The following is a 12931-nucleotide window of genomic DNA, read 5'->3' as shown; positions in this document are numbered from 1 at the left end:
CTCAATCTCAATTCAACATAAACTGCTGTTCGGAGAAAATGTGGTATAACGTACCTAAAGGGGGGGGGGGGGGGGTTGAAGGGACAGAGTGTCTCCTGAGAGAATTTGAAAGCTACAATAAATATTATAGCTCCAAAAATGATGATAACTTTGTTGTGTGCTTGTCAGAAAACATTGCCAGGTTTATAAGCTACTGGAGCAGGTTAAGTTTAATGACCAAGGATATGAATATTAATTATATCATCACTTATTCAAAGATGCAGAGAGGGAGCAAACCCAAAGGGTTAAACCAGCAAAGTGCCCATCTCAAACTGGGGGGATATTGAATTATCACTAAACGGGTATACTCCAGGCTGAAAATTATTGAACAGATAAAAGAAAATAAGAAAAACAAAGCACTGAAAATTTCATTTAAAATCAGACAAAGAATAACGAATTTATAACATTTCAAAAGTTGTTGAGACAGTTTTAGGCATGTCTTCATGAATATTCAATGAGCAAACCGATGATGTCGTATTCAAACTTGTTCTTTACATGAAATTATGTTTATTCACATTTTTTGTCCCCCAAGAACTAAACGAAATGGACTGACTACTGATTATTGATGCAACGTATCATTTTAAAAGAGAGGCATATCATATACACATGTATGAAAATATGACATAATTTCATGTTGTATCCTAATACAAGGGAAAGTGGGGATGTGACATCATCAGCCCACCTAATGAATATTCACTACGACGTGCCTGTAACTGTTAAAAAAAAATGTTGCGAAAATATTAAAATTCAATTGTCTTCGTTATTGGTTATCGGATTTTGATGAAATAGCATTCTGCTCGGTGAATATTACTGTATTTATTGATATATAATTATTTTAGCCCAATGTTCCCCTTTAAATCACTTTTACGGACCCCCCACACACACACACACATTCAGAAGGTACTCAAAATGACGCATGCCTTGGGAGCATCTTTTGGTCGAGGTGCGGCTCTATACAGGTGCACTTTTTCACCTTTCAGGTCGGTGCATAATAGGTGCCCCCAGTTTGGCAAAGACTCCGTTGGGCATTGTAGATTGTCTAAAATAACTAATTACTCGAAAAGTACCAAACATGATGAATGAATATGAAATCGATGTGAATTATGTGAAGAAAATAATTTTGATGTTGAAATCCACTTTTGATTTTAGAAATAAAACAAATTCTTGTAGATAATGACTGTGTTTATGAATAATTAAGCATTAAGTTTTCGTGATCTTATTTTTTAGATTCCGTTGATATCTTCTCTTTCCCTTCCAAAATTATGTACCATTTTATTTCTATTTCTTTTGGAAGGGGTGAACAAATCTCAACATCTTAACATTGATCTGTCAGTCAAGATTTCAATAATTACATGCAGTTAACAAGGTTAGTAGAGCTTGCGGTAAAGTTTCGAAAACTGAAAAAAAAGGAAAACACCTGAACTAAAGAGATAACGCACCAACCAAGATTATCTCTGATTCCTCTACTGTTTTAAGAAGAAGTAGAAGAAGAAGAAGAAGAAGGAGGAGGAGGAGGAGGAGGAGAAGAAGCAGAAGAAGGGGAGAAGAATACAGTGTAATTGGAGACGGAGGAGGATACGACGAGGAAGAAGAACAGCAGGAATAGGATGAAGAAATAAAAGGAAAAGGGGAAGAAGAAAATTTAAAAAGAGAAAAAAGAAATAAAGAAAGAACAAGAAGAATGAGGAGATAAATTATGTAGTAGGAGGAAGAAAATGTAGAATACGAAGAGGGCGAAGACTACAATGAGAGAAAATGGAAAAGCAGAAAAAATGATGAAACTAACCCCAAAATGTCTAAAAACGATATGGTAATAAATTATCCAAAAAAAATACCGGTAGATGGAGGTAGGTAATTAAAAGATGAGATCAAAATAGAAAGAACAGTAAGGTCTTTCGAAAAAAATAACGCTAAGAACGGATTATTGCAAGTTCTCCTTTTTACATAGTATAAGCTTTTAGATAAAAATAATGAAAGACATTCTTCCTTAAAGCAATCTTCTTTTCATTATTAATTATTAATGCTTATAGCTGCTAATGTATATTTGGCGAAGCATAGGACTGCCTCCTTGAATTCAATAAAACTTACATACGGTCAGCAATATTTTTATGATTTATTATGTTTCTTGCCAAAAATGCCCTTACCCACCAAAAACTAAAGCAAAGAATATAACGGAGGAACCCTTGTGCTTCTCCCCACCCCTTCTCCGCTGTGCCATGAACTCGCCTCAGCCCGCCTCAAAGCGTTGAGGGCAAGCTATCAACACAGTTTACGTAGCGCGGGCGCAAACCGCGTCATACAGCCACCGTTAAACCTGGAGGCAGCGAGGCGTAGGTCCTGCCTTGCCCCCATGAGGTTCGGCGGGAAGGCAGAGGGTGGGGAGTGGTGGGCCCAGCTCAAAATGGCTGGATGTCGCGTCATGTTCGCTCACCAAACCCGAATTTCCGAAACAATTAGCCGCTCAAGTTGGGGGTAATTCAAGATCATTACAGGGCAGAATTTCATCTCATTATACAGGTCATGCCGCTGTAGCAATGACTTTGTGGGAGTTTCCTTTGTTTCGAGCGGGAATTGAAATGAAATACCCCAATAAAGCGAAGTTTTATTATTAGATAGATTCTAAGAAGTGAACGCCATCTGATAACACAGCATAAGAAGGAGGGAGTGAGTAATTCTAGATATATCAGAAATTGTACATTGCCCGTTCTTCCCGAGTCTGAGATATATCAACAGGATAAGAGTATTTTATGCTCATGTTATTAAAGGTTCTATTGAGACAAGGCTCTGAAAAAAAGGGTTTGACAATGTTCCAATCAATTCCATTTATTTCTACCATTACATAATACAATATTACAAAACAAAATATTGACACCGGGATTTACACCGTGGAGTGATGATTTTTTACCTAAAGCAAGTCGTTAAGGTCTGCATATAAGTATGTTTTGTTTAAAGAAAACAACAACAAAATGAACAGGAAAGCGTCAGTAGTGTGAGTACACAAGTGTCAGTACACAAGTTGAAGTTTTAGGAAAACTTTACACAAGTGGTAAAAAGTTACTACACTATTAAAAAAGGTGGGCAACATACTGTCTACACAATTGGGTAAAACATTATACAATTATGGGCATTTTTAAACCAGTATTGTGTGCTTTGATGAAAACTACCCAGAGCTGGATAATTTTTATAAACAATAATTGTTGTGTGGATAGTAAGTTGCCCAACATTTTAAGAGCGCTGTGTTTTGAAATTGAAAAGGGACACGCTTAAAAATTTACTATGTCTTCATTGCTATAAATAGGATGCACAGGCGGCGGTAGCGAAGAGGGTGGGCATGTCTCCCCTTAATATCAGGTGAAAGGGACATTCCACCCTTAAAAAAAGAAAGAGAGAAGAAAGAAAGAAAGAAAGAAAGAAAGAAAAGAAGGAAGAAAGAAAGAAAAAGAAGAAAAAAGGAAGAAAGATAGAAATAAAAAGTAAAGAAGAAAGAAGAAAAGAAAAGTAGGAAGGAAAAGGAGAATGAAAAGTACACTGAACAGCTGAAACAAGAACTATTGAAAGCCTATATAGAGTAGGGAAAGGGGGAGGGGAGGAGGCCCGCGCGCCATTTTTCGAATAGTATATACACATGATACACGGGCACCAAAACATTTTGGGCCCCAGCGGTATAAAACCCTGGATATGCGCCTGCCTTATTAGATCTTAATAGATCTTATCTTGTCACTTGATAAAGAGTTGCAGCGGCACTCGAAAGCTCGTGAACTTGTAAGCTAGTGAACACTTTTTGCGAGAGTGATCACGAATTTCCTAGAAAGCCAGTGAGCACTTTTTGCGAGAGTGATCACGAATTTCCTTGTTGACCATAGTAGATTGCGAGACAAATGAATACCCTCTAGCGATTAGATCTTATCTTGTTTATAAGAAAAAAAACTTAGATGATTTTAAAACTTCAGACCTTAGCAGGGACTACACCATAACCCCCCTAAAAAAAGCTTTTAGCAGCTGACTTGGAAAAATGTGGGTACTAAAAAAAAAATTCCGCCCCCCCTATTTTTTACGCTTCCGCCGCCAATGATAGGATTGTGTGATTATTGGTTCCAACTTTGAGATTGAGGAGTTGTTTTCGCTCATGTTCAAACACAATTACAATGATTTTGTAAAGAAAAAATATCGCATAAAAAATCTCAATGTCAATCATGTGAAATAGTACATTAAGATTAAAAAATCTGAGTTGATTACTAATATGAAGTAATTTTGTATTTTTTAACTATAAGTGGTATTGCAAATTTAGAGCATGTCCATAATATTTTCACTAAAAAATATCATTCAACAATATTATATTCAGTACTTTCAAGTCCTACTCGGAGAAACCGTCCGTTTGCAGTACATATGCATGACTTTTTCTCAATTAATATCTGATTAACGATTTTAGATTTGTTAATACAATACGGCTTTCAGATGTTATAAGCCCCATACAATACAAAATTACTCTCGCCTGGAGTTAGCCGAGCAGATGTTGCATCCTCAGTATTATTACTTGTTTGTTTTTAGTTATTTTCACGAAAAAGCTTTTTAAGATGTTTCTGACCCTTAAAGGACAAATCCACCCCAACAAAAAGTTGATTTGAATAAAAAGAGAAAATCCAAGAAGCATAACACTGAAAATTTCTTCAAAATCGGATGTAGAATAAGAAAGTTCTGACATTTTTATTTGCTTATTTTCTGCACAACAGTTATATGCACATCCTGGTCGATATGCAAATGAGGGGGCTGATGACATTTCTCACTCGCTCACTATTCCTTTTGTATTTTATCATATGAAATATGAACTATTCTAATTTTCTCCTCATTGTCAAGTGAAACAAAGATCAATTCCTCCCTGAACACGTGGAATTAGCATTGTTTTAAGACTATATGGTTCAGTCAAATTGCTCCTTATTGTCAAATCTGTAAAAAATGATATATTGTATAATTCATACAATAAAAAACAAAAGAAATAGTGAGTGATGGACATCATCGACTGTCTCATTTGCATGCCACTGAGATATGCATATAATTGTTTTGTGAAAAATAAGCGAAATTTTAAAATGTCATAACTTTCTTATTTTACATCCGATTTTGATGAAATTTTTAGCATTTTGTTAGTTTGATATTTCCCTATTTATTGAAATCATCATTTTTCTGGGGTGGACTTGACCTTTAAATAGAAATGAAAGAGTGATGGCTAGACGTCATCGGCTCCTCTGGCATACTGACCAGGATGTGCATTTATAATTGAAATACCCCAAATCATAACTTTCTTATTCAATATTCGATTTCCATGAAACTTTTAGCACCATGCTTGTCGTTGTGTTGGACTTTGCCTTCAAAGCTAAAACACCACTCTCCTACAAGGACAAGACCAACTTCAACTCGTTAGACTATGAAAATTTTGAAACTATAAGACGTCGGTTTATTATTTTGAGAGTTGGTAAAAAATACTAAATCACATTGCTGTTAACCCTTTAATTGCCAAGAGTGTCAACGTTAATTGCCATGCTAAAGAGTGAAATCGTATAGTTTCTTTATCTTGACTCTCCGACTCCCCGGTTCTGAGGAACGATCACCGTGTTCGTTCGGCAGCACAGGATTCTACCTCCACCTCATGCATATCGAATCATTTCAATATTTGAGTGATTCGAAAGTATTTGAAATGACAGAAGCACATCGATTGCACAGCTTGCAGTCCAGAATTCATTCATATTTATCACCATTTTATTGTTATGGAGGTTGTCGTATTTTGTTCAGGCACAGTTAGAGAAGGAGGTGGGGGGGGGGCACAAGGGGCCCCCGCCCCATTTAGTTGTCATCAGTGCCATTGAGTAGTGTCCCAACTTATGCCACACTCTTTTTGATTGGTGGGGATTTTTTTAACTGATTGCTAAGAAATCATGAATGCTTATAAGCAAGCAACTAGAGGGCCGACGGCTTAATGTCCTCTCCGAAGGACCTGGTAATGAGGATCAATGCCTTACCAAAGGGCACTAGCGCAAGTGGGAATCGAACCCAGGTCACCGGAATACGAATCCCCCGCTCTACCGGCTTAGCTATCTTTTCGGAAGAGAGGATGGAAGCAAAATGAATCCCCGTTCTGGAATGAATACCCTTTTTGTCATAACAGTTATTTTGGCAAATTTTTTCTTGAGCCGTGCAATCATATCCTGAAACTTCCCTCATTTTCGTTCAATGAGGTTTGACCTAAAGTTTGTCAAAATGTTCTGTACCATTAGGTTTTTTTTTTCAATTCAATCGTGAACAGCAACTCAGGAATTATAGCAATCAAACTACTGTAATAGGCGAAACGTATATACATGTACAACGTATTTACTATCCATGATTAACATGCGACACTTAACCAAAGTTTGGGCTGACAAGCCAATCAGTTAACATACAACAACAGATATGGGTTAAATAAAACAAACTGCATGTTTGTTGAGTCTATTCGAAAAAAAATCTTGAATAAACACCGTGTAAAGCTTTATTTAGCGCTAACTTTGCACACTAAGAACCAGTGGCGTAACTACGGGGGGGGGGGGAATGGGGGGCACGTGCCCCCCCATCGGCTGACCAAAAAAAAACGGGGAAAAGGAAAAAAGAGGGAGAAAGGAAGAGAAACGTAATGGGAAAAAGATATTATTGTTCATTATAATGTTATATCATATCATAATTATGTTATATATATTACATAAGAAACATTTTTTTTCATAACTTTATGAAACATAATTTGCTCAATGTCGTCATTGTTCCTGGTACCCGCATTGTCTGTTTACCGAGAAATATAATCCTGTTATACTAAAACTTCATGTTCTCAAGTCAACATACACCAAAATGCCAAATATATTTCCTCGCACTTCGAGTTATTATTGTTTTATGTACAATGGTATGCTTCTTTTTCATGACTACTTAAAGTTATTGCCCCATATTAAGGTCTTAATATAAACCATTTCCTGTCCGTGCTTACGTTCGCAGTAGTGAATTGGTGAAATATGTCTGCTCTCCATAAATTCCTAGAATCAGTCCTTAAAATGTCCCTTTTTCTAATCTGAATATTCAAATTTTTCAGCTCGCGCTTCGCGCTCGCATCATTTGGTTAGTGAACTATATATGGTCTTCGTGAATTCCTACAAACAAGTCTTAAAATGCCCCTCTTCAGGTCTGAATTTCCTTAATCTTCAGCTTAATGGATTCCTAAAATATAGTCCTTAAAATCTTTCTGCTTGGGGGTCAATATTTACAAAAATTTTAGCTCGCGCTTCGCACTCGCACTATTTAGACAGGTACCTATCATGATTACAAGAGATTGATTATAATGTCCCTTTTTAGGTCTGAATATCAAAAATTTTAAGCTCGCGCTTCGGGCTCGCATTATATGACCAGTGAGAGACATATCCGTTTAATGGTACTGTCCTTAAAATGTCTTTTTTAGGTCAGTATATCTGGCAACTGCATGGGCGCTCTTCGCGCGCTCACTTAGTGACTCAAAATTGTTTGCTGGTGCCCCCCCCCCCAATGCCGTGACCCACGGTACGCCACTGCTAAGAACATGTGACAAGTTTGCATCATAAATGAAACACAAACAGCATCTTTTCTTGGGTGTAATCTTGCATCCTAAGTGAAAAAAATGAATATGTAGACAAATGCCCCGTTGACTGTGGAAATGATAGCGCGCTGGTAAACCAAGGTTTAACAAGAATTTTAAACCGCACTTCTATGGAAAGCTGTGCTATTATTTATTCTATAGTCTTGGCTATGATATTAATGTATCAGTTAATTAAATATAATTCACAGCATTCCTGTATTTTCCTATCCTATCCATTTCACGACTAAATTAATTTTTGAAATTTTTTCACCAAAGATAAAAATAATATAAATTGGTTAAATGGGTATTGGGTTGTCAACTGGCACTCCATAAAATTTTGGTCTAAGTTAAGCCAATTTTAACTGAACCATGGCTATCAGAATGCCATCCCTAGGACTCATTTTTTTTACCCCCTTTTCTTTAGTGTACCCAATAAACATTAATATATTGGATAAACCTTCCCTTTTCAGAGTGTATGATAAACTGGAATTCGAAGCCATGACTCATAACAGTCTCTGGTTTAGCTTTCCGTGAAAATATTTCATGTTCCTTTTTCTAATATCCGGCAGGAATTATCTCATGGGGAACAGTCAGCATTCGAAAATGTCACACTGCAACAAACCTTTATACATGTATAGGAAAAGTTTGTACGGTCGCATGCAGAGATTTGATTCGAACGACACTCAAATGTTGTTATGGAAATAAATCAATTTAACGTGACAGAAATATCCTTGCTTGAACAAAACAAAAATGCGCTCAAGAAAGAGCGTTTTAACACAAAGGGATTTTTTTTACAAAGAAGATTAAAATGGAGCGTGCAGACGCGAAGGGTGTCTGAGCCGACTACAGCCGAGGATTATGACAAACATGATAAACAAAGCAATGCGTATGGCAGTTTGGAGAAAAGAGAATTAAACAGTGCACACTTCTTTTCTAAAAATAAAAATAGAAAGTTCAGGAAGACCTGAAAAGAGGAATTTTATTTAACCGATTATAGATTATAAAGTAGATGCATGTTTTGATATTACCGTATATGTATAAACTTATTATTACAACATTTGTATTATTCAGAAGGATAATTTCTTTTCAGGACGGGTGATGTCTTGAACAAATTTTTCGTAAAAATTAGATATATTTTTGGTGAGATAACGTCTTATAATACTGTGAGAATGTCACTAACAAAATATTCATTGATTTGATTGGCAACAAAATTCAACAGATTGGGGATACTATACAGATTTATGCAGGTCCCCATACACTCTAAAAAAATATTGGGTAAAAATGCTCCATGAGGTGATTATGTGTCCAACCAACATTGGGCATTTTTATTTATCATGGTGTGATGAAAATTTTGGTCCTTCTGTTTCTGTTTCTGTTTGTGGTAACTCCCGTAGGAACTCGGCAGGACAGCATTTTGCTGGTAAACGCCAAGCTGGTATATAACCAATTACCTATGAAACATTTTACGTCTAGATTAATCAGTCATAGTGACTGACGTTATAGACGACAGATATCACTCTCGGGCCTTTTTATCAAAGTGGAGACAATGGCAGAGTTGGGATTCGAACTCACAACCTTGCGATTATGAGTCCAATGCTCTAACCACTGGACCACACGACCCGTGTAAAGTAATTGCTGCTTATTTTTTTAACCTTAATGGACAATATGCTTTCCGCATTGGGCAAAATGCTGTCCAGATTGGTTGGACACATTACCTTCGTGCTGGTTAAATTTTACCCAATATTATTTTTTACAGTGTAGTAGCCTATTGGTCTGATGATAGCGCATTATACGTTATTGATTTGTTTGTTTCTGTCTTTCTTTTTTTCAAACTTTTCAGCCATGATTTCGAGTATGTAATGAAGTGAATTATCATTATCCGAACATCACAGAGGCCTCCCTCATTCTCTATACGTCTCCCTGTCTTTAAAAAGATTACCAAGGAATTATTTCGCTTGTTTTTTACACTTGTAAATAATAATTTTAAAAAATGGTCAATCATATCCTATATTTGACTAATAACAAATACTAAAACAACTGGAATTTGATGACGTAAAAAGAGAACAAGAAACGAAGAAGGGGAAGGAGACGAAGAAGTAGAAGTAAGAAGAAGAAGATGAAGAAGAACAAAAACGAGAAGAAGACGATGAAGAAGAAGAAGAAAAAGAAGAAAGAGAAGAAGAAAAAAGAAGAAGAAGAAAGAGAAGAAGAAAAGAAGAAGAAGAAGAAGAAGAAAGAGAAGATGAAGAAGAAGAAGAAGAAAGAGAAGATGATGAAGAATAAGAAAAAAATGAGGAGCAGGAAGATGAGGAGGAGAAGGAGAAGAAGAAGAAGAAATAAGAAGAAGAAGAAGAAGAAGAAGTAAGAAGAAGAAGAAGAAAGAGAAGATGATGAAGAAGAAGAAGAAGAAGAAGAAAGAGGAGATGAAGAAGAAAGAAGGAGCAGGAAGATGATGATGAGGAGGAGGGGGAAGATTTTGTTACAAGCTGTAAGATTCTATAGATCTATAAATAACCGGGTGGTTTGGAACCATTTTTCAAATCAATAGTTGTTTGTCCTACCAGCTCTATATGGTCCTTCCTACATTAGCGGCTGCGTTCAACAAGTTCAATCGACATCATCCCATGATCCCCAAAACACGGATCAAGGCATGGAATTCAGAAGCAAGACTCTCGGGGCGAACAGAATCCATCATTATTAAATCATACTGAATCGTATCCTATACGGAATAGGACAAAATGACATACAGTAATTATGCTCATCGTTCGGACTGAAAATGAAATGGTGTGCATGGTTTAGTGGTCAGTTATTCTCTGGGTTTGGGTTTATAATAATTAATATTCATTTCTATAAAGCATGATTAAAATCTAAATCCTTAAGATTTAAATGTAAACCACATTCGATTGGGATTTAATTCACGTATTATGAACTCCCTAAAATTTATAGAGTGTATATAACCCTACTGTAATTATATGCACATTTTTTTACTATACACCTCTGACTGTACAATGACTTATGACGATGGAGCCCCCTACATTAAACGGAACAAGTTTTTGATAATTTGGCAAGAATCCTTTGCCTTTTGAGATGACTTTTCATAGTAGGCCTTCTTCATGAATATGATACAACTAAAATAATACTAAAAAACGAATGAAGTATGTAAGTTTCCATCTTTCCGAGCATATGTTATTTTACCTTTTTTATTGCATATAAAAATCGATGAGGAGGCGCGCAGCCTGGATATTTTATTTAACGAGGAAAGGAGTAGTAGTTGATAAGCGTGCTATGGCCTATTCATTCCTACTTAGTATTTACTTGCCCTCGCTATGCAATCCCTCGCCTTAGAATGCATTCCCGGGAAGAGAGAGAGAGAAGAAAAATAATGGCCACGCCATTCAAGATAGCTTCCTTTCAGTCTAGTACGCTATCGCATTACCGGAGTTTCTAACGCCAAAGCTTCCCGCTGGATTACACGAGAAAGGAGACCTCACATCCTCGCGCACGATCGACTCATGACATCCTCTTCCTCTTCATCTTTCTTCAGCCACTCCCACTTTCTCTCCATCTCATTTTCTCTCACTCTCTCTCTTTCCGTATCCCTTCCTACGCGGGAATGGCAAGAGGCCCTCGCAAATCCAATAGGGCAAGGCTTTGCCATAGTGCTTACACACGGCTAGCCGCGGCGTACATCGTATGTATGATATGCAATAGGGTTTCCCCAGACGGGTAGAATACGGCTTGCTCATGCGACATGCATAAATAATGGTTTACGTCCTCTATAGCACGCTCGCCTGTACCCAGGCAAGAAAGCGCTACTTCTTATAATTGGACAAGCTTCGTCGTAGGTAGATGTAGAAAGACTCCTTCGCGAAAAATAGGAGCTTGCATAAATTATGTGTATGTGAGAGAGGGAGAGAGAGCACAGCAACAGCAGCATTGGGACAGGTTAAGATTATAGGGATTGATAGAAAGAAAGATAAAAAGGGAGAGATAGAGAGAGAGAGAGATAGAGAAGAAGGAAAGGGGGGGGGTGTCATTTTCCTAACTGGTAAACAAGCAAGCTGCATTAATCTTATGCTTTAGAAAAAATCTTAGATGAATGCACGAGTGAATTACAGGTATGCCTACATGCTTGTATAAAATTGTTTTCATTCTGTAAGAAGGTAGATAGGGCAGAACACCGAGGGAGGACTCATGAAAAGGAATAAAAGATATTATTTTTGTCTTGATGAAATCGCTATTGTCATCAAAGACAATTTCGATTCAATATTCCAGTGTGCTTATCATTATTGGCCCTGAGTTATCATAGACAAAACGTCCTTACTTGTGCTCACATTCAATCTTAATTTACTGAACAGCAGACCTAACCCACCCCCCCCCCCCCGACCCCCTGAATAGTCTTAGAGAGACATAAAATTTTTACGTAGTTCTCCGGAGAGCGGAGACCAACTGTCTATATACATATTGATAAATAATTGGGTTTCTCTTGATTTCATCCAAAATAACAACAAACAAAACCCAATTTATTAGTAAATTTAGTCCATATTAAATATTTCTCTCCAATAATGCATTTTAAATCTCCCAAAGAGTTACGAGCTCCGAGTATTTGGATTTTTAATGAGGTTGATGTGGTCTTGATTGACGACTTATATCGAGCCCAAATAGTGTACTCGATTTACATTTTTGTATGATTTTTCAGCTTATACTACATAATGAAACCAAATTCATAGTAAATTATTTGCCATATACTCCTAGAACCTGCATGCAATTAACTTTAAATTCCTACAGTATTATGAGTGGGCTCATGACTACTTTATGTAGAAAGCGATTTAGGTATTGCATTCCAAATTCATCCTTTTCAGCTTCTTCATGTCCCGAGGAAAGAGATAAAACGATAGAGGGTTGATTGATCGATCGTGTATCGTGAAGGCAGAGATAAAACCTCAGAAAGATGATGGGGCGATTGCTCGCATAGCCATGACCATGCATCTGTGCATGGAGATACAAATTATGGTTCTGCGAGAGCAAAGCGGAGAGAAATGATGACAAAGATGGGAAGAGGTGTTTGAATTGGGGGTCTTTGGCAGGGGAGGGGGGGGGGAGGAGGAAGGGGAAGGGGAGAGAGAACGAAAGAGAGAGAGAGGGGAGACACAGAGGGGGCATGTATGTTTTCGGCGGCTTAAAATATTTGTTATAAAAATGTAAAATGTGTTGTCGAAGAAATAATACCGAAAAAGAAATGCAAAGATGATTTAGCCAAGACATGCTTTTATAACA

Source organism: Lytechinus variegatus, chromosome 10, assembly GCF_018143015.1.
Source record: "Lytechinus variegatus isolate NC3 chromosome 10, Lvar_3.0, whole genome shotgun sequence".
NCBI classification, from domain to species: Eukaryota; Metazoa; Echinodermata; class Echinoidea; order Temnopleuroida; family Toxopneustidae; genus Lytechinus; species Lytechinus variegatus.
This window is presented reverse-complemented; position numbering follows the sequence as displayed.